Below are 21,079 nucleotides of genomic sequence, written 5' to 3'. Positions count from 1 at the left end.
ATTGAATATGGATGAAAATCAAATGTTGGAAGTTGACTCTTTGGAAACAGTATTGCAGAGACAGAGGAAGGAAAAATTTTAGATGAGATTTTAGATGATGAAGGAAATTCCGCAGATTGTCTAGGTGATTTTTTAGTAAATGTATTTAACCTAATAATGAGCCGCATTGTCCAGTCACTAGGTTCAAGCTTTGTACACCAGGAAAAGTTGTATAAATATTTATCCTACTTGGATCCAGAAAACTTTAAAATTATTGCTGAGAAGAGCCTTGAAGATGAAGCATTGGAAGGTATTACTGTATTAAGCTGTCTCCATAAATCAGAAAAGCTCAAGTAATATTGCAATTGTTTTCATTTGCTTCGAACTTTGACGAGTTAAAGCTATAGCTTAATGATAGTGAGAATATGTATTCTAGTTGTAACAAGTGTAAAATTTGTAGCACTCCCGCATCTTATATACTAAAAATTCTGACAAAGATTTTATGACAAAGTCTATGATAATCTTAATGAACTTAATAAAATCATCTGCACGCTATCTGTTACTCAAGTTCAATGTGAGAGTACATTTTCAAACCTAATGATTATAAACACAAGGCCAATAATTCTTTTTACCTCTATGTCCTTACTCTTAAAATTTCTGTGTACATCCTGTCTACTTCGCAATTTTACAAGGCTAATAAATTCGTTGTCTGAGGAGAATTTTGAATCATAAATGTTGCTATCCATTGAAAAGGAATTGTTAGATGAATTGGATTCAGAAGCAATTATTGACAGATTCGCGCACTCATCTATTGAATTCAAATGATTTACTTCAAAGTCTTCTAGAGTTTGAAACAATATTTTTCTTAGTGGTAGATTGCATGAAATATGCTTTTCAACTACCTGCTAACGTGTAAAATGTTTAGTACAAGCAAACTTCAAAAATATACACAGTATTCAAAATTAAAAAATAATAAGTTAAAAATTCAATTATAACAATCTATATTTACATCTAGTATCTACTGTATACTGCCAGCAATATCTAAAATATACATACACTGTAATTACTAAAAAATATACAGTAGGCCTACATTTATTTCGCAAAAATTTTAATTGTATCTTTTTTGAAAATTTTATATATTACTTATACAAATTTAAATGATAATCTTATAGTTGTGGTGAGCCCCTTTTGTCTCCTGGCAACCAATATTTTTAGATCCAGTCCTCCATTGCCTATAGATAGAGTAAAACTTGTCTCCTTCGATTTTCTTCAGACCGTTTTGCTCTTAGTGTGCAATAAGTCTTACAATGCAATTCTATTTTACCTTTTAAAATTTACTTTTTTTAATTTTTAAAGTAAGCTTTTTATTAAAATTTTGCATTATATAAATGTTTTTCCAAATATCCGCCTCGAACGTAACCAATCAACGTCGTTAATTTATAATTTATATAAAATAATTTTTTTTGTTTTATTAGCACATATATATTTATAAAAATATTTAAAAATGAGTAACTATAACGAAAGCAAATGCTATCACATTGCAACGTTAATTTAAAGGACTTTACTACATACTATTTATTAGCGGCGTGATTGGGCCGTACACCTACTAGTTACAAAATACAAGTAAATGATTACTCGAAAAATTTTTTTAAATTTTCTTTTAAATATAATAGTATTTTCAATAACATACAAATCAGTATGTAAACAGTATTAAGCTGTATGTATACATCATAGATTTTGTATGCTGTAAATACTTGTAGAAACGCACCAAATTGTTTAGAACTTTTTTATACGTATTACATAAGTTGACCTGTGTTGTCTACTTATAAAGTATGGGTAGGATAGAAAAATATAGTCTAATACGTTTCTTACGAAATCTATTAATTATTATTTAGTGTTACATTATCCAGAATTCGTGGTGTAGGCTATAATTCGGTAATATCACATTCAATGAATTCATATAATTTTAAGACTCCTTTTTTATTGTCGTTTTATTTTCTTCCATTTCTTTATTTTTTTTAAAAAAAAGTGTCTTAACTTTCGTCTAAATTCGTGGAAGTTATTTACGGTACTTGTTTTATTGCTTTATCTAACGTACAGACGATCCGAATAACAACTTTCTAACCTATTGATAATTTATATTTAATGGAAATAACAGAATTCTTTTCCCGTAACAATTAAAAAGTCGGTGGTGTTTGACAGAATGGATAAATCGTCTTTCGTCGTCTTAGTTTCGAATAATCAAGAATTCTACAACCAAACCCCCACTCCGGCTAACAAATAAATAAAACTGGTCGAGACAGTCAATTGGCAACGATCTAAAGATCAACGTTCGCGTTTACAACGAAACATTATTTGTCGGGAAATAATCGTTGACTGAATATAAAAATATATGGGTTTGTAAATGATTTTAAAAGGAACGTCGATATTACGATTTGTAGTCTGATCTCAAATACAAGTAAAGATTCTTTATTCTGAAACTTTCGCATAACTAAAATTTATCGGTGGTTTTAATTTATGATTAAGACCCACCGAGGCAAGACACTTATTTAATATTTATTGTTATTTAACCTTACGGAAGAATTAATTGCGCAGGCAAATATTCGGGATGCGGGCGCCTTACGTAAACCTTATTCTCCGTCATTACGCTTAATAAAATTAAATAAGATATTTAATCGGCCATTTTAATTAAACAAAATTGCGGTCTCTTCCTTCTCTTCGGCGTAACTCTACGCGTAAGCCATCGTAGCGTTTTTCGTTCTATTCTTTGAAGTATTCTCAGTTTTTCCTTCGTGTTTTAATAGAACGAAAAACAATTCAAGCTTTCGCCGACGAAATTGTTTTAAAACGTTATATATTTGAATAAAAACAATTAAAACTTCACTTAATCGAACTTTTTTTTTAGTTCTATAAATCGACGAGAGATGGCAGCGCGTAAAATAAGAAATTTATCGATGGGTAAATGAGAAGAATGTTTTATCGATGAAAAAGTCATATAGGCAGAAATCGATATGATATTTTTATTTATTTATTTACTTATCTTCTTTAAATATTTGGATTATTCCGTCGGTATGAGTGTAGCATGGGAAAAAACACTTAAAAGTTATTTACTTTCTCTGTACCAATTTCGACTCTAATCGGTTAAGATTTAATTTCTTTTTAAGCGGTATTAACTTTTAGTTTTGTTATTTTAATTAAAAATGCGGTTCGTTTTTGAGTATTTTGAAAAATAACCGATAAAATAGATATTAAAAATTGCGAAACGCCAGGGTGCGCTTGCGTTCGGTTCTTTTACGACTGGTGGAGGTGAATGTTTTATCGATCTCCTTTACATCCTTCATTTTTATTTCTACCGCAATTAAAACCGAAGGATCGATGCAAATCTTCGGACACTTCAGAGGGAATTTCGTACACTGTCCGCCGAAATCCCCTTATTTCGGCGCAGCAGTCGAGAGAGAGAGAAACGGGAGACAACTTCCCTCTGTCCGAACGTGCGCACCGACCCATGCGCAAAGTCGAAAAGATCCAACGGTTTTCGGCGCTGTCGTCGTTTCTTCGCTACCCAGAATTCCTTTCGCTCGACGGGATACTTGCTGGGAAGTCGCCTCTCCTCCTATCAGATAGGATTTCTAAAGAATTTTCCGGACGAGAGTCGGATCCAGCTTTTTCCCGGAAAATTCCTGTTTTAAACTTGTAAGTAAATATTAGAGGACTTTTTATTTTCATTTTTTTTCTTTTCTTTTCGAAATTTTTCACCGAAATCCATAACTTCTTTGGTAGAATTTCCACACATTTTTATTATTGCTAAAAAACCCGTAAAAAGATTCGTGAAAAGATTTTTCTTCGAATTGAATGAAAGCATAACTATTGATTAATTATTTTTTTCGTTTTGTTTTCCTTTTACGCTGAAAAACGCTCCGCGTAAATTACAGTTTTTTTTGGTATGATGAAAGATTTACCGTTTTTATATTTCATTTGAGAATGTGTTTTATATATATATGATGTTTATTCAGGTTGCTCTATGAAAATATTTTCTGCGGAAGTTTCTAAATTTATAAAATACTTAAAAGTTATATTTAATATTAAATTGAAATATTTATAAAACGTATAATCCGAATATAGCGTTAACTGCTGTTCTATACGAATTTTTGGTCGACGAAAAAGCTTATTTAAAAAGCGAATGGGCGATATGTATTAAAACTATTTGGCGAAAGGTCCGTTCCGACATTTACGGTGTGGATGTCGGGGTGGCGATCCACAAGTGAAAACTGCCTACGAATAAATAAACGACTAATCTATAATTTACGTTCGGTCCAGTTAAATACCGAGTGCCGTTCTTCATTACACGCGGGGTCAATTTTTAATCTAATTACGGAAACCGACGAATAAAAATAAAATATAAAAACATATCCGTCTCGAGTCCGTCTTCTTTCCTTAAATAGCATTTGGTCAGACGAGACTCGGGACGGCTGCCAAATTCAAAAATTACTCAAATTTTGCTCCAAAGGCCAAGAGTCGCGCTACCCCAACGTCGAGTAGTGTAACCGGACCGTATCGATTTTCCGCCATGTTGTCGGTATCCGCAGAACCGACACTCGACACTCCCGGATAAGCGTAAAGCGCCTACGAGAGCGTTGTTTTGTAACTGAGTCGATAGGTAGGCTATCAACCTTTACTTATTGCCGTATTTTCTATAAACATATTTCTCAGGTATACGTAGCCGTAAATATATAAATAAATGGGCCAATATATATAAATACACTTACAGTCTCTACGAGAACATTTCGTTGTAAAATTTTAATGTTATGTGGTGAAACATTATTTCGAACGGTGCTCACATCTAGTTGTCTATACAAATTACTGTATTACCATACGAATACAGGTGGTGCGGTCGATCTACAGAATACGTTCTTAATCATAGCAAAACCCTCTTCCTAATCGATTCCAGTCGAAACCCAAATTGTCTGTAAGGGTGGCCAATATCTGGACGTTTCTAATCTCAAGAGTCAAACTAATTATATTTCTCCATTCTGTATTAAGAAATGCGGCGGGAAGACCGCACTTACGCGTTACCTGTCGTAGGAATGGGTGAAGATTTTTCTCCGATTGTGAAAATCTTCCATGTGATGAAAATCCTCCAAACTTTTAGTAGAAAATCATTTTCGTACGTATGGACTAAAAATTTTTCCGTAATTTTGAAGGAGGAGAGTGAGAATTGTGCTTAAGGCGAGGACATGGCGGAAAGAAGAAGACTACGGGAAATGGCCGTAGTCGGAGTCGGAGGGTGGACGAAAAGCGTGTTGCTGAACAAAATCGGCTCTCATACTGCTGGGCCAAGAAATCGATATTTCTTCCTTGCAATAAATTCTGACTCTGCCTTTAATAACGTAAATGTGTTTACCCGAGAAAGTAAAAAATAAGACAGTTTGTCCAGATATTTTTCCGTAGACCGTCCATTATTTATCCGAGGAACGAATAATCGACTACATCAGCCGTGGGTGGAGCTGGACGACATACGCCGACTCTTACGTCGCACTCCCCCCGAAATTAAGGCTGTGTAATGGAAAGACGGTGTCTGACTTCTTCCCTAAATCTTCTTTTAAAGAAGGCGCCCCGTCGGCGATTTCCTGCGACGTCGCTCTTTTCTCTTACGATGCGGTCTACGCCGTTAACAAATTTATGCCGAGGAATAGTAAACTCCCCCGTGTAAGTTATAGAAAACATCCGAGGATGGAAACCGTTTCGCTATGTTAATGAGAAGTGAAATACTCTTTAACAACAAAAACTATAAAACTGAATGGCGAAATTTAAGTTTCTATCAGTTAATTCCGCCCAAACTTTTAATTTAGATAGGCACTAATAACTTTTTAGAAAACGTATATGTACAAAGAGACAGTGCCAATTTTCTTGTTCGTCTACATCCCACCCAAGTTATATTTTAACACCGTATGGCATTTTATTGCTTCTTTTGCCGCGTGATTACTTTTTCTGTTTTACAGGTAATATGGTTTTATTTAAAAAATTAAATAATTGAAATGAGGGAAAACGTAAGAAATTTTTTTTTAAAAAAATAAGGGTAAATTTCGGCGACGGAGAGAAACATAAAGAACTCACCTATTCCGTAATTTCGTTTCGTCCGATGGTTCTTTTCATGTTTAATGATTTGAAGACAGAAAGGTCGGTCACCGGAATTGTTGTCTTAAACACGGAATTAAAAATGGTGATCTCTGTTTGAGCGAACTCTGTCTTCAAATCATTAAACTCACCTATTCCTTCATCCAAATCGAACTTTCGAAAAAGAGCAGACGAAACGGAAGTCTTCTTGATGTTTTATTCGATGTTAATATTTGTAGATAGATTTATTCATTTGTCTAGAAAGTCCGTGTCCATCTTTTACACTTTCTAGAAATATATTTCCTATTTAATAATTACGTCATTGGAACGGGCCGCGTATTCCACTGTCATTCGTAATTCGTTAAAGTTTTAAGACGATTACAATAACGTCAAACTGTACTTTGTCTATTTTAAATGTCGTTTCTTCTTACGATATTTTTCCGTGACGTCAAGATTGAGAGTAAAATAAACGTTCTTTTTTTGTTGCGGAAAAATCGTGAATAAAGATTTTTAAAATGATAGAGACGGGAAAAAAGAAAAATGAACTGTTTATAAACTGTTTACATCACAAAAAAATTCGTTCCTCTCCGAGAAGATTTACAAATTATTTACTTTCTTTCATTCTCATTTCGAGTATTTTTACAGCGCCGTCTTAAAATTTTCTAATTTCTAAAGACAGAATTAGGCTAAGTATATTAATTTAAAAAAGATTTTTATAAGGTTCTTCGGATTCTAATCAATTTGTTAATTAATAATGGACGGGATTGGTGGGATAAGGCAATGCAATATGAGCGATCTGCCAAGAGGAAGTGCCTCCTGGGAGGACTTTCAATGGGAAACTGCTCCCTATTTAGTCGTTAGACACGTGAAGTAGAACCGGAAACTCCACACGGCCAACCTATTAGTCAGGCGCGTTAATTAATAAAGGAGGGCCAGTGTTTTATCTATTGTAAAAACAGAGCTGAAAGTAGTTTTTGTAAATATATTATTTTCTCGATTAGCACCATCAAGTAACGTCTAGTCGATTCCGCCAAGTAAAACGTCATTTTTACCTGCAGTTTGATTAAAGAACGGCCAAAACCAGAAACCGAGTTATAATTCTTAAATTTTGACAAAATAAAATAAAAATAAATAATCTAAAAAGTTTTCTCGATAAATATGTTAATTTTGACTTTTTTATTTTCAGAAAATATGAGTTTTGCCCTAGAATAAAATTAAAATCGGAACGGTCTATGACGCTTTAAGGCAGTCTAAAGCATTTGTAGTAGGCCTAGTAACGAATAGGTAGTGACTGCTGATCTCGATGATTAATCGGGCTCCAGTCCGACTCCATAACGATGATGGTGCTACATCGACCTGTCGTAATTTACGAATAGCCAAAGGCCAAATCGTAAGTAGTCGACGGTGGAGTCGAAAGCACTAAACTAAAGCGTCGGTCGTGCCGTAAATTTATTTTCTCTTCGTTATACCGGTCCAAATTGACTTCCAGTATTAACCGTTAATTATTCTTGGTGATCAAAGCGTCTTCCGGGATTAAGGTTCCGACGTGGCTATTGGCTAGACGACGTAACGTTTCAAAACTCAGCTTTAAATCCAATAACGGTGTAGAGCCATATAGGCTATGCGTGGATGACATCAAACGGATATTAGCCAAAGAGATTAAAAAGCTTTTAAGTTAGACCGAGAAAGGTGACCAAGGAGGATGAAAATGTCACTTGCGTAAAGTGATGTCTTCATCTTCTACTTTAGAAGTCCAGTAAAACTGTTGTAATAAGTTTTGTAGTCTACATAGACGTTTTACTCGTTCTTCAGTCGATAAAATATCTAATTTTAGTTTTTCTGTTTAAAATTTTATTATTTTAATTAATTTTATACTTCTTTTGGTTCGCATAAGCTAATGAGTGACCTTATTTTTCCAAGTTCTATGATGCCTATAAGTTTTATATGTCTGTTTAATAGAAATCCGGAACGGATTTCTGTAAAGTATGAAAACCAAGCATTTTCTGTAGCAGAATTGTCTAACTTGAAATTGTAGAAACATTGTCTTTTCGTTAATTTCATTCAGTTCGAACAACCTTTTTCTACTATTTCTACCGTTCTGCTAATGGCTTTTCCTGCTGTAAATGGACGTCTCATCCCAGTCAAACAGTTGGTGGCCAAATGAAGCGAAAGGCGAAAACATCGACAAAACGCCCTACTAAATTGCCTTTTTCAAACGTACTGTAAATGATTTTTGAAAGTATAAATTGTATCGGGCGTACAATGGGCGTCACGCCAATTTCTTACGTCTACTATCATATATAATTTAACACCTTCAAGTAATGGTGGTAACACCATTGACGTAACGGGATGACTGAAAATTTTAAAATAGACTAAACAACTAAAATCTAATAAGCCTGTGTTATTTTAATAAATAATACGGCATTATTTTCTTTAGTATTTTATATTTTCTTACACTAACTAATTGTAGATTAATGCTTTTAACCTAAATCCTTAGAATTTACTTTAAAGTACTGTACGTTTTGTAAGAAAATATGATATGTAAATTCCAATTAAAGTGTTAGTTAGAATACATTTTTAAACATTCTAAAATATAAAATTTCTTATTTTAGTATTATTATCATAAAACTTTTAATCGCTTCTTTGTACAGTAGTATGAGAACCTATGAAATCATAGTTTGAAATATAGTTTACCTATATAGTTTGATAAAACTCTGAATTTTTAGATACTAAAAGTGGCGAAATTTTCTCATTTTTTCTAGCAAAAGTTTTTAAGAACTTAATTTTTAAGATGTTGGAGTACGGCAACGCAACACATGGGTGATCTGCCAAGAAGAGCTTCTCCACTCGGTTACTGGTGGATTAGAACGTGTTCGGGGAGAAAAAGTAAAAGTGTCATCGAATTCCTTACACGACAAAATTTTATTTACATAATTTCCGAAATATATCTCTTATAAATGGCAAATGCTTGATGTACAGAGCGACACGCTCTGTATTCTTTCCAAAACTTAGAATGCGCTATTACGAGATGTGATTTTTCGCAATGTATTACGTCTCCCAAAAGACTTAATTCTGTGACGCATTTTTTTCTTCATCTCCCTTAGTACGTTTTAAAAATGGAAAAATTACAATTTTTATTATCTCTTCATGACGATTTTTCAAACCGTAAGTAAAAGATAGGACAATGGGAAACGTAAGAGGCGAAACCGGATCGAATCCGCACAGAGAAGTCGACGATCGATTTCCTTTCCATCGGTCATCGAACCGTCGAAAGAAATTAAGTCGACCAAACTACAATAAATTTGCGACGAATCATTCCCATTCTTAGGGATAGACCTAATCTTCTTTACTCGACTTTCTGACGTAGTTGTAGCGATTATAAGATGCTCGATTTATCTGACTGATTGATCCCTTCCAACATCTTAAGCAAAATGATTTAAATCTATTTTCGTAACTCGTGTAGTTAAATATCGTTCGAAATGATTTCTTTCTTTCTCTTTATCGGGTTGTAGAAATAGAAGGGCCCGGATATACCGCCTATCAAAAAGAAAATTGGAAAAGGAAATTACGCATTTCTTTCAAACGTCTCTCGTGTAACGACCTCATTTACGTTTCGACTAACAATTTCGTTTTCAAAAAAAAATTTTTTTAATCTTTTTAAAAAGGGAGCGTAATTATAACAAATTATCGAATCGTTAATTAACGTGCTGGTCTTGCAGTTTTCGTTTCAAATCTATCGATAAATAAGACGATTCCAAGATTTCGTTTTGCTTATCGACGACGACACGCGTGGCCAACATTTAAATAAAGTGGAAGATTGTTTATTGAATGAAATCATGAATAAATAATTTACGGCGTCTGTGTCTCGTGAATGTTTAAACGGGAGATAAAGTTAAAAATTTAACAAATACGCTAACTCCAGTCGTAATAATATTCACCAACCTATTTAAAATTTCATAAGGAAATAACCGAAACAATTTTCTGGCATTACGAGTGAAAGTCGGACTTGCAGAGACTATCGAAATATTAGAAAAAGGCAGATATATTAGAAAAAGGCAAATATAAAGACGATTATTTTTCCGATACGTTTACTATCCAAAGACACGGTCGAGTTTAATATTTTAGATGCTACGTGCCGTATAAAAATGCTCGTTATTAGCCAACGGATTATTTTTTTCGATTCTGTAAGTATATTAGGAAGACGTAAAATTTTGGTCACGATTTTGTTTTATAATGTTTTAACTACGCCCAATACGGTTAAAAATTGGCGTATAGCAATTAAGATGTTTTTTATATTCTGCCTAAAGAAACGTCCAGACATACCACGAATTCGAAACCGACCCACTTCGAGTAAAAGAATTCAGTTTATATATAAATCTACCCGTCTATTATATATATATTATGTTTAATTCGCGGAATTTGCGATCGATATTCGGTCGTCGTCGGTCACTATTTTTAAAATCTGGTAATCGGGGTGGAATCGACGCTCGTTTTTTAGCCAACACATCGCTTTCTTCGCCTAATAGAAATATCGAAATATCCTCCTAAACGATTATAGAATTTTTTATGGGAGGCAATTAATCGAATTTCTTTCTTGAATAATCGAGATTTTTTGCTTTCTTTAATAATTTTTTTATATTGATGGGATATAGGGTACATCCCAACATCCCACTCAAAATACTTCATAAAAGATAGTTTATCTTTATCCACTTTTATTGCATTTTATTATTTGAGAAGTCTCTAAATTACACAATAATCTGATTCCAAATATCTGCCTTATCTTTTCTACTAATTGAATTTTTTTTTCTTTTTTTTGAACTTTCGATGAACATACAAGAGAATTTAATATCGTATATAATTTTAAAAATTGACTAATATTTTATTTTTGTATTTGTATTTATATATTTTATTTTATAGTCTATTCAGAGAATTAAGAAATTATCGTTGCACGAAGAATACTTTAACGATTTATCGTTTAACAAATCATTAAAATAACTCGAATTGACTTCGATACAGCCGTTACTCTTGGCACTGTTTATTCACTTCGAATTACACGAGAAAAATAAGCTTCGTATAAGAGTTTAGAGAAAGTTTATCCGCCATTACTCATTAGTTTTAAAAATTTTAAATGCTTTTTCTACCAAGAAATATGATCGGAAAACTGTTCTGTAGTTGGAGACTTTTATTAACTTTTCGACCGTATTCTCTATGAAATGTGTGATAATATATATATAGATTACATCTTTTAAAATATTATCTAAATGTCTAATTAATTTATATTTATAATTGAAGAAAAAATGTGTAACAAACGTGAATCATTCTTTATAAGCTAAATGATTGCATGAGATCATCTGCTGTATTTATGTTAGTCACTCGAATGGATTTTTCGTCGAATCGAACGAAATGGCTTCGTTTCTTTTCTATTTTCAGATTCGCAAACATTTCGTAAGGTTGTGTTTTGCTTTTATTATTTTATTTATAACCAAGAATCGAGAGTCAGTATTAGAAGTTAACCAAAGAAAGATATGATTTTTTTAACTTTAACTCTTTAATTCTTGATGGAGAATACCGACATAATTAATGTTTTCTATCTTCAAACTTTTCATATCTAACGTTGATACTTTTCCTATGGAATTGATGAGTTCCTTTACACAGCGAGCGAAAAATAGTTATTATTTTTTCTAAATTGTTATTGTAAGATAATTTAATAACTTACGGGCAGTTTACTTTATTTTCCTTCAAGGTAAATTTGAACGTTAAATCTAATTTATAGTAATCGCGACTTTACTTTGAAGTAAATCAGAATTTATTTTTATTACACATTCTCTCGGAATAATGAGACGTAATGGCTCGCTATTTTTATATTTTATTTCATTTTTTATTTGTCTTTGATTGTTTTTATTCGGATCGTTTCTACGGCATTCGTACGTCCTGGCGCTATTAAATTCCAAACTTTGGAGTTTGTATATAGATAATAAGAATTACTTTTCAAGTTTGGAAAGAGACGTTGAAAATGGATCTTTGTCTGCGTATCAAAATAATATTCAACGCATTGTGAAAAAATTAAACGTCGAGTATAAACTAGAGTCTTTAGAAAAAGGAAATACTTCCTATCGTTCATAATATAGACAATTAATGATTTTCCCAAAAGACTAAAATTGTGAAAAAATTTTGCATATACATCACTTAGAATATTTTAGATTACTTCACGAAGGTTATTTAGGCTACAAATTATAGTAAAACTATATATCAGAGTAATGTAAACTTGCTTATTTCTTGCCACCGTAATAGCAGTAGGTCATATTCTTATTCCCACATCTGCGTTACGTAATTTATGGACAACCGCTATGTTTATAAAACAAAGAATCGTTTAAAATTAATTGCGTAGACTGGCTATGTACGAGACGGAAACTTGCGATAAAAATTTATGGAATGTAAACTGTAATTAAAAAATTAAGAAATAAGTTTAGTTATTCACCATTATTATCGTTCGGAATAGTAATAATTTTCATCTCAGAGATCGAAAAACTGTAAACACAGAAGTAATTAGGAAGATATCTAATAAATATACCACTAATATCAAAATATATGAAGATTATGACACAAAAATATGAAATAAAGCAGATAAATATGAAATTACGAAGAGCCACAAATCTGTTGAAATAATTTCATTGCGTATTCTTTTTTTTCTTTTTATAATATTGTACTACAAAAATAATTGAATGTAATTTATGTTGTTTTTCTTTCTTTCTTTCTTTTTTTTAGAATATCCAGAAAATGCATTAGTTCACTACATCCTGTTGGCACGTATCTACGCGACTGTAAAGATTCCCATTATATTGCATTGCAGTACACTAGGAATTTTAAAAGAACTTAACCGAGTATTTCTGAAAAATTTTTACATTTGTTAAATTTTTAATAAGTACAGGTATCCCTCGTCTAAGATAGTAGATACGTTCTGAAAAAGTGCAGTGTTATGCGAATCCGTGATGTACGAAACAATGGACTAATGCAAAACATAAGGTTACGTTCCAGAAATTAGCAAAAGTATACTATTCTTTTTCGTTACTAAGAGAAATATGTTTATTAAAGCAATTGATAACTTATTTGCAATCAATAATTAAATAACAAGCACAATTAAAAGTACATTATTACGCGTTAACATTAATTTTAATTAAACCAGGGTGTTTTCTTTTTACAAAGTATCGTCGTCATCTCACTTGATCAGAAGTATCAGCAACATTTTCATAGTTTTTAATTTTATCATAAAGATTTTTATGGATGACGAAATAAAAATGTCATTAATCGAAAATTTGTTCTAGCGGGTCGCGTTTGTTCAGTCGAGTACTGAACGGCTTTTTTCCAGAATTTGCGTTCGAATATCGAATTGTTCGAGTACCGAGATACCGCCGTTTTACAAATGATTGCTTACCCACAGTTTAAAATAGTTTAATAATACCTACCTAAAAATGCTTAAATAAACTTTACTAAATACGAAGATTAATCTATGAAACGAAACCACAGTGACAATCTTAAGGACTGAAGTCTGAAAGCATCGACAACGACACTTGGTTGATAGGAAAATTAGTGTTTTTTTTTTTTCTTCTTCTTCTTCCTTGTCCTATCAGTTTTCATTAAAGTAAATCTGACTAAAACACAAAATAATTTGAAAATTTCAATATTCTAAAAACCGTGGGCAAATTTGAGACAATACGCGTGCTTACTTGAATAAAAAAAGAATATCGAATAACGAAATTTACACTTAAAAATTGTGAAATTCTGTACGGAGGATTTCCAAAACCGTGTTAGAACAAAACCGTATTGCAGAAGTATCGTGTTATACGAGGGATATCTGTATTTTTCTACAAACATATGTTGACAATGTTAGAATTTCTAGCTTTCAAATTTACTTATTCGAGCCTTGTTCTGATTATAAAGTTGTTTCATAACATCTCTTCAGTATAAAACCAAAATAGTTTTAATAACAATAGCGTGACGACGAATTCAAAGGCAACTCCTACTCTGTCTCAAAGATAGTGCACACCAGCGTTAAAAATAATTAAGACATCCGCAAAGAATCAATGACGGGCTTCGCCAATCACCTCCGTCGACTGACAAGATGAAAAGAGAAGATTGGTGAAACCAGTCGTCGACATGATGCCGCCATTGAGCTTTTATGGCACAAAATATAAATTAGAATGTATGTTTCTAGCCAGTGGCGGATTTAGAGAGGGGCGATTGGCAGTCGCTCCGTAGACACATTCTTAAGTTTGCTTGATGGCCATCGAATACTAATTAGTTATTATTCCATTTAATTGGCAACAATACTCAAACTTCCCCCAGACTCACCAATCCAGATATTAAACGGACTATTTTTTATCGGTATCTTAATGAAAACTAGTGTTTTAAACATGAAGTGGCAGCTGTCTAGGCCCTATTCAAATTTTTACCGACAGATGCTACTCATGGTTAAGAAGGTACAAATATTGTAAGCTTATCAAATCTTAGATGTCCAAATGCTGATAGATAAGAACAAATTATAGTCCCTACAATACGTTTTCAATATTTTTGTAATGAGGCCTGTGTATGCGCACGTATATCTCATATTTTACTAAACGGATTGAAACGAAATTTCATATTCAACCTTTTTTCATCACTATCTCGATTTGCTCAACTTTTAGTATTATCAGTCAATTGAATGTGACACTTTACCGATATATGCAGCTCTTTAGACTTGGTCAATCGCGTTCAAATTTCGCAAATAAACGCCTTATATAAGTTCATAACGACGTATAAATTTGTACCATAAATGTACAAAATTAAACAATTAAATTACGCTGTCCAGCGGTCAGTTATTTGGTGGCCACATCAGTTTACTTTTTATCTATTTATTAAATGCGAAAATATTTCTTGACTTTTTATTATATTTGGACTTTATTTTATTATTCTGTATCATTATAAGTTGTAATTAATAGAATAAATTTGTTCTTTTCTATCTTTAAAATTTATGACTTCGGAGATACTCGGATTCCTGGCTCTGAACGTTTGATGGTCGTGATGTGCAAACAAAATAGAGCGATTGCAATGGATACATTTTCTCGTACGACCCAAAATTATAAAGTTAAAATATCATTCTCTCATTGTCAAATTGGTGTATAAAATGTATAAATATGAAAATGGTTTTAATACTACTTATGAAATTCGTGTTCAATATTAACTTCCTTTTGTTTTATTCTCGTCTTTATTGTATACACGTAAAGATGTAAATTTTATCGTATGATGCAAATAGGTGCATAACTTTATACACTTAATGTTTGTATGTCTACTTATTAGATATGAGTGCATTTAATTAATAAGCGCTAAAACACACCACGTGTCGCTAGTGTCACATATATGTTTTTATCGGCTTTAACCTGGTCAATGGTGCACGAATAATAGACGCCTAGAAGTAGAGGTGGTCAATCCTACTTCTCTTCTGGAACTGTAATTGTTAGAACTGTTTCGAGCGGAACTGCCATGTTTCGCGGAATAGAATTCATGAATAAAAAACAGGATTCCTTTGTACGTGGAAACGGAATAGCGGAAGTGAAACACGAAATAGCCTTATTCCAAGGCTATTTCGTGTTTCACTTAAGTAATAAAATGTTGTTTGTTGACAATTTATGTATTTGTCATAATTATAAACTTCTAACAAAGCAAATAATTATGAACTCTACTATAAATTATTCAAATACAGTTATATGGCGCAAGTAAGGGAGACAAACTAAATGAGCAATGTATCAGATGGTGCGAATAACCAAAGTATCCATCCATTATTGGCCAAAGCGCATTTATATTATATTTAGAAGACTAACAAATAATTAATTAAAACGCGATATATCCGAATGATCGGTATAACGAGGGTCTACTCTATCATTATGAATTTAGAATACTCCAAAACAACTTCATTTTTCCTAAAAATTCACGAAACATTTTCATTTAGTTCAAGTTCAAATCCAGACAGGAGTTCATTGTTCCGTGAATAGTCATATTCGTAAAAGTACAAAATGAAGAAGGTGCTGAACATTCGATGCGGAATGATTCCTAATAGTTCCGGTCCAAAATGGTTCCGGTCGTGAACTACCCTCTCTACTTCGAAGAGCGTCTAAAAGATAAAAGTGGAACTGTATACATTATTGGTTCTTTTAAGTTTATACAACTTGGATATAATAAATTTGTTTAATTTAGTTTTTCTTAATTTTGTTATAAGATGTTATCGTCCTCATAGATTTATAGTCTACAATGTAGACTATAATTAGTATAAGAGATTGATGTAGACTCTACATCAATCTCTTATACTAGCCAGTTATTTTTCTATGGTAGTATTCCCGAGAAAGTGGACATATTCGTCACCGAACGAAACATAGTGGCTTGTGGCTGACACGCAACCGTGTATTAGCATTGATGGTGAAAGCGAACGAAGATTAACGTCAAAGAGAAAATGTTTATCCGCCTGACAACCTCTCGAATAAACATGAAATAATTATGGATCCACTGTAGCAAAGATAGTGCATTGCAGTTTTAGCTCTAAGTTCAGATTTCTCTGAGATTCTTAACGAAACTGCTTTCGTGATATGCAATAAACACGCACTAGCGATAAAATATATTACTTTTTAACATGACAAGAAGAAATGCACGCCTTATGTTAAAAGACGTTGGGGCGTGTTCTTGCCGATTCTTAAATTCGTGCAAATAATTTTTATACAAAAAGAACAAAAGCGAACAACTTTAAGGGAAAACGAGACAAAAGTAAAATAAATGTTTTCTCGGCTAATTTTATAGACTAAATTGAAAACATAACGTGCTGTATATTGTAATGTTAAGATGATTGCAAATCATCGGTTCCTCGGTTAATATATTTTCGATATCCAACTTTACAAAATTTTCAAAGCATTCATTTGTTTTCGAAATTTCAGACTGATTTTTGCCCAGTAGCAACCTTTAGTTTGGTTATTCGAGATTTTTCTTACGGCGCTTGATTCGACTCCGATAGTTCATATCAGATCGAATAAATTTTAATTAGAAAGAAAAATGTTTGAATAACGACATGTAGAAATTAAAAATTGTTTGACATTTTCCAAATATAAAGTTCACAAAGATTAGACTAATACTAAAAATCTTATGAGCGTGAACTAAAAACGAGAAAAGCAGCAAAGAGTTAATTCAAGATAATATACATCAACGTATCTAATCTAATCAATGCATTACATTATAAATATATGTAATACGAATACAAGTACATTTATTTGTATTTATATCTATAATAAATATCGTCAGTTTTAAAAGGTAAAGTTACTTTTATCGGTCTAAATAAACCTTAAAAGTAAAAGTGTTATTTCAAAATTAAACTGTAGAGCCAACATGCATGTAACTTATTACATTTATAGTAAAGAAAATAAAGTTTGATGACGAAATAATCCATTTCTGGAAAACACAGTTCAATGATAAAACATAAGGAGAACCGAGCAAAATAAATCACTTAATGACCTATGATCCACTTTACCCATGTAATAGAGTAAAGTGAATCATCGCTGAAGGCAAAGCAAATCACCTCTATGAAAGCCCTATACGCTCTGTAATTTTGTTTTTACTTTTTTGCCTGTGTAGAATGAATTTGAATTTAACTGATGATACAATGTTCCAAAAGGGATTCCAAAACGGTGCGATGCAGAACGTATAAGTCATTTTTCCTCGTCATACAGTACTTTGTCTATGGCTAAATTCATGTTTTCTCTCTGGTTTGATGTCTTTTTATATTTATACACCATCTGAAATGCAAATGAACACTTTTTAATATTAGAGTTTGCACATCATATTCGAGAATGTTGGTTTTCAGGTTTCCAGTGGATCACGATCTATCTTGCCCGATCCGCCTTACTCATCTCCAGACTTCTTATTTCGAAATGAGATGATGCGCAAAGAACTTTAAGCCTGACACTGGAAACATGCTTAAGAAACAGAATATTTGTTATTTTGGAACCTAAGTGGAATCCTCCCAATCTATTGATTAAGAAGGGAACGGCAAAATATATCTTCAACATATTTTCAAAATAGCGAAAATGAAACTTTATCTTACCTTACTTTAATTGATAAGAAAAATCCTCCAGCACCTAGCATATTCTCTTCTATACATTTCTATACGTCCTGTGACACTCGGTTACAATAATGCCTACTGCCACATAACATCGTCATAACATAAAATACAATTGATCCATTTTGTCCAGTATATCAGTTTTGTCCGGCCCTCTCCAATCCTCTCCAATATTTGTTTGTTAGTAAAACTACAATGGAATCTCGTTATAAAAACTTGAGGGGAAATCCAAAAAATGTTTGTTAAATTAAAAGTTCGTTGTAATGAAACAAAGATAGCCTATTACTCTCATATATGCTGCTTATTATTATTTATTTATTTTTACTAATTTCCTGTAAATAAAGTGATTTAGTTTCGAAGTCATCAATTTAATTCATCCTTTAAATCATGTTCTTCCTATGCTTTTGTTTCCAATACCAGAAACAGCCCGGCGACGTTTCCCTATTCCTGGATGTCCTTCGGTACCATATTACCCTCGTGCCTTAAGTGAAGAATAAGTAAATTTCAAAATTTAAAAAGACATAAAAGACCGTCCTTACACCAATGTCTAAATGCAACTTGTGGATCTTGTTGAAGTTAGTACGCCTGCAACTCGTTATTCATTTCCGAGCTCACTCCTCTTCCTCGTATATAATTGTACCATATGGAAGATGACGGCGAAGAAGAGGGAAAGAAATTGTAACAAAATTGCTATAGTAAAATGAAAATTGTACGAATTCTATTACCACAAAACTGATAGGAAAGCAACGTTAAACTGAAAGTTCATTTAAATATGTTCGTACAACTGAAAATTTTTGTCGTGGGGTTTTTATGGAAGTGGAATCGGAAAAAAATCTAAAAGATTTTTATCCTGAAAAGTTTTTTATAACGATTCCACTGTATAACGAAACATCTTAAATGTTAAAATTACCAAAATATGTTTTAAAATGATTGCATGTTCTTATATTACTTTTTTAACTGATAGATTTTTTAAATTTTATTTTATAAACAGTGTCATCAATATACCAGAATTACATAGCAGGACATTCAATTACGCATGTTAGCGTTACGAGTAGAATATTCATCTTACAAAAAAGACGACTTCCGTCTTTTATAGAATAGACAAGAACTGCAATGATTCGGTCCTGATTTTTGTCATTACCTGCTCCAATACATGTTTATTACATGTTCTTTTGTTATCTTTAACTTCATACGAGGATTTCGTTTCACGGTCGAATTACAGATCGCGACGCGTTGCTAGAAATTAGCGACTTATTTGTCTCTTCTTTAACAATTGAACTGCCGCCAGCGAGAACAAAAGACTTCTTTACTTTTCGTCGAGAAATCAAATTGGGGATACTTTTCAAACTTTTGATGTTTTTCAGAAGCGTTTTAAATTACCAACTGAAGAAAAAGCAGGTTAATTCGCAGAAATTAAACCTAAGAATAAATGCCGAAACTTAATTCTTTACGTAAATTCGACTCGCTAAGAGAAAATCTGATATTACAATAATATACTGTATTTATTAATTTGTGTCCAAATTAATTTTACTAACTTTCTACGCCCAGACGGGATGTGTACACTGACATTTTAAACGAAACATCTGTAATCGATATAAATCAATGTTAATCCGTTACATAAAATATATTTTATAAATTTAAACTTATCTATTGAAAATGAATGAAATTACGATCTCTTTATTGTCGAATAAACAAAAACTGGGCTTATTTACTGCCGGTTACAAAGTACTCATCGTTAAGTTTTTAATTAACTTCTATGATAAAAAAAGTTAGAAAATAAATATAATTAAATTCTTTCCGTTCCTTTATACTGTTCGACTCTTATTAACAAATATCGATTAAATTACTTCGGGCAGAAACAAATTATCCTTGTTTTTATTTAAATGAGATTTTAGATTTTTTTCATAAATATCTTAAATTTGTCGTATTGTTTCTTTATGGTGTACGGCATAAAGTTTAGAATAAGCTTTGTAGTGTTGTAAACACTACAAAGTCTTTTAATTGTATTTTTTTTTAATGTATTTAAATTATTCTAAGATATACGTTGTGCACCATAAAAATAATGCGACAAATTTAAAATATTTATTTTAAAAAAATCTAAAATCTCATTAAAATAAAAAAGAAAGTAATTTGTTTCTGTCAGATGTAATTTTGCCAATAATATTGAAATATAATAAAAGGAGATCAGTATTTTATAAATAATTTTATATTTTTCGCTCGTTTTTAAAACTGTTTAGCGTAAAATTTCTTTTAGGAATTCCCAAGATCATTTTATTACTTGTTGAATTCCATAATCATTTTATAGTCTGCGCTCATAAAAATGTTTTTCCAAGAAAACGAAAAGGTCAAAAGGTAAACGATGTTAGCAAAACGTAACAAGATGTTCTTATTTAGTATTAAATAGCTCTCATTAAAATTTCTCGACGTCATGGATTAATATTTAAGAGGATGATGGAGACTAAGAAACAATTGGAGATATAGTTTTTATTCAAAGTATTTATTCTTTACAACATCATTTGATTAATTTCGAATTGGATCGATTCATTTGGATTAACAAAACTCTTTTGTTTTATTTTTCTTTTAGCCATTCAGTGGAAGTTCTTTCTGCCCGGTGACTCTCGACATCAGTCAAAATTTCGTTCTCAAGTTTCAAACAGAGTTTTGCCTCCACCACTAATTACCTAAGGAGGCGGTTCTCTTCTGGGGATTTATCCGGAGAAGTCAACGATGAGCAAGACAGACAAGATGCCGAGAGTTCGGGAATTCCGACTCGAGAATCGGATCTATCGCTTAATTTGCGACCGAGTTCGACGACCAGTGCCCCAAGTTCGCCCGCCAAAACTGTGACATCGTTCT

General features: G+C 32.3%; 1 long non-coding RNA gene across 1 annotated transcript; it reads left to right on the top strand.

Annotated features, from left to right (window-relative positions):
• Positions 1–3,274: 3,274 nt before the first annotated feature.
• LOC136972736 (uncharacterized) lies at positions 3,275–20,873 on the top strand. Its single transcript, XR_010880381.1, has 2 exons — positions 3,275–3,672; positions 20,808–20,873. It is a non-coding gene; the product is annotated as an uncharacterized lncRNA (long non-coding RNA).
• Positions 20,874–21,079: the final 206 nt, after the last annotated feature.

Source organism: Centruroides vittatus, unplaced genomic scaffold (genome assembly GCF_030686945.1).
Source record: "Centruroides vittatus isolate TY-2023 unplaced genomic scaffold, ASM3068694v2 contig_301, whole genome shotgun sequence".
Classification (NCBI taxonomy): Eukaryota; Metazoa; Arthropoda; class Arachnida; order Scorpiones; family Buthidae; genus Centruroides; species Centruroides vittatus.
Note: the sequence above shows the minus strand (reverse complement) of the source record. Positions and strands in the feature narration are given on the sequence as shown.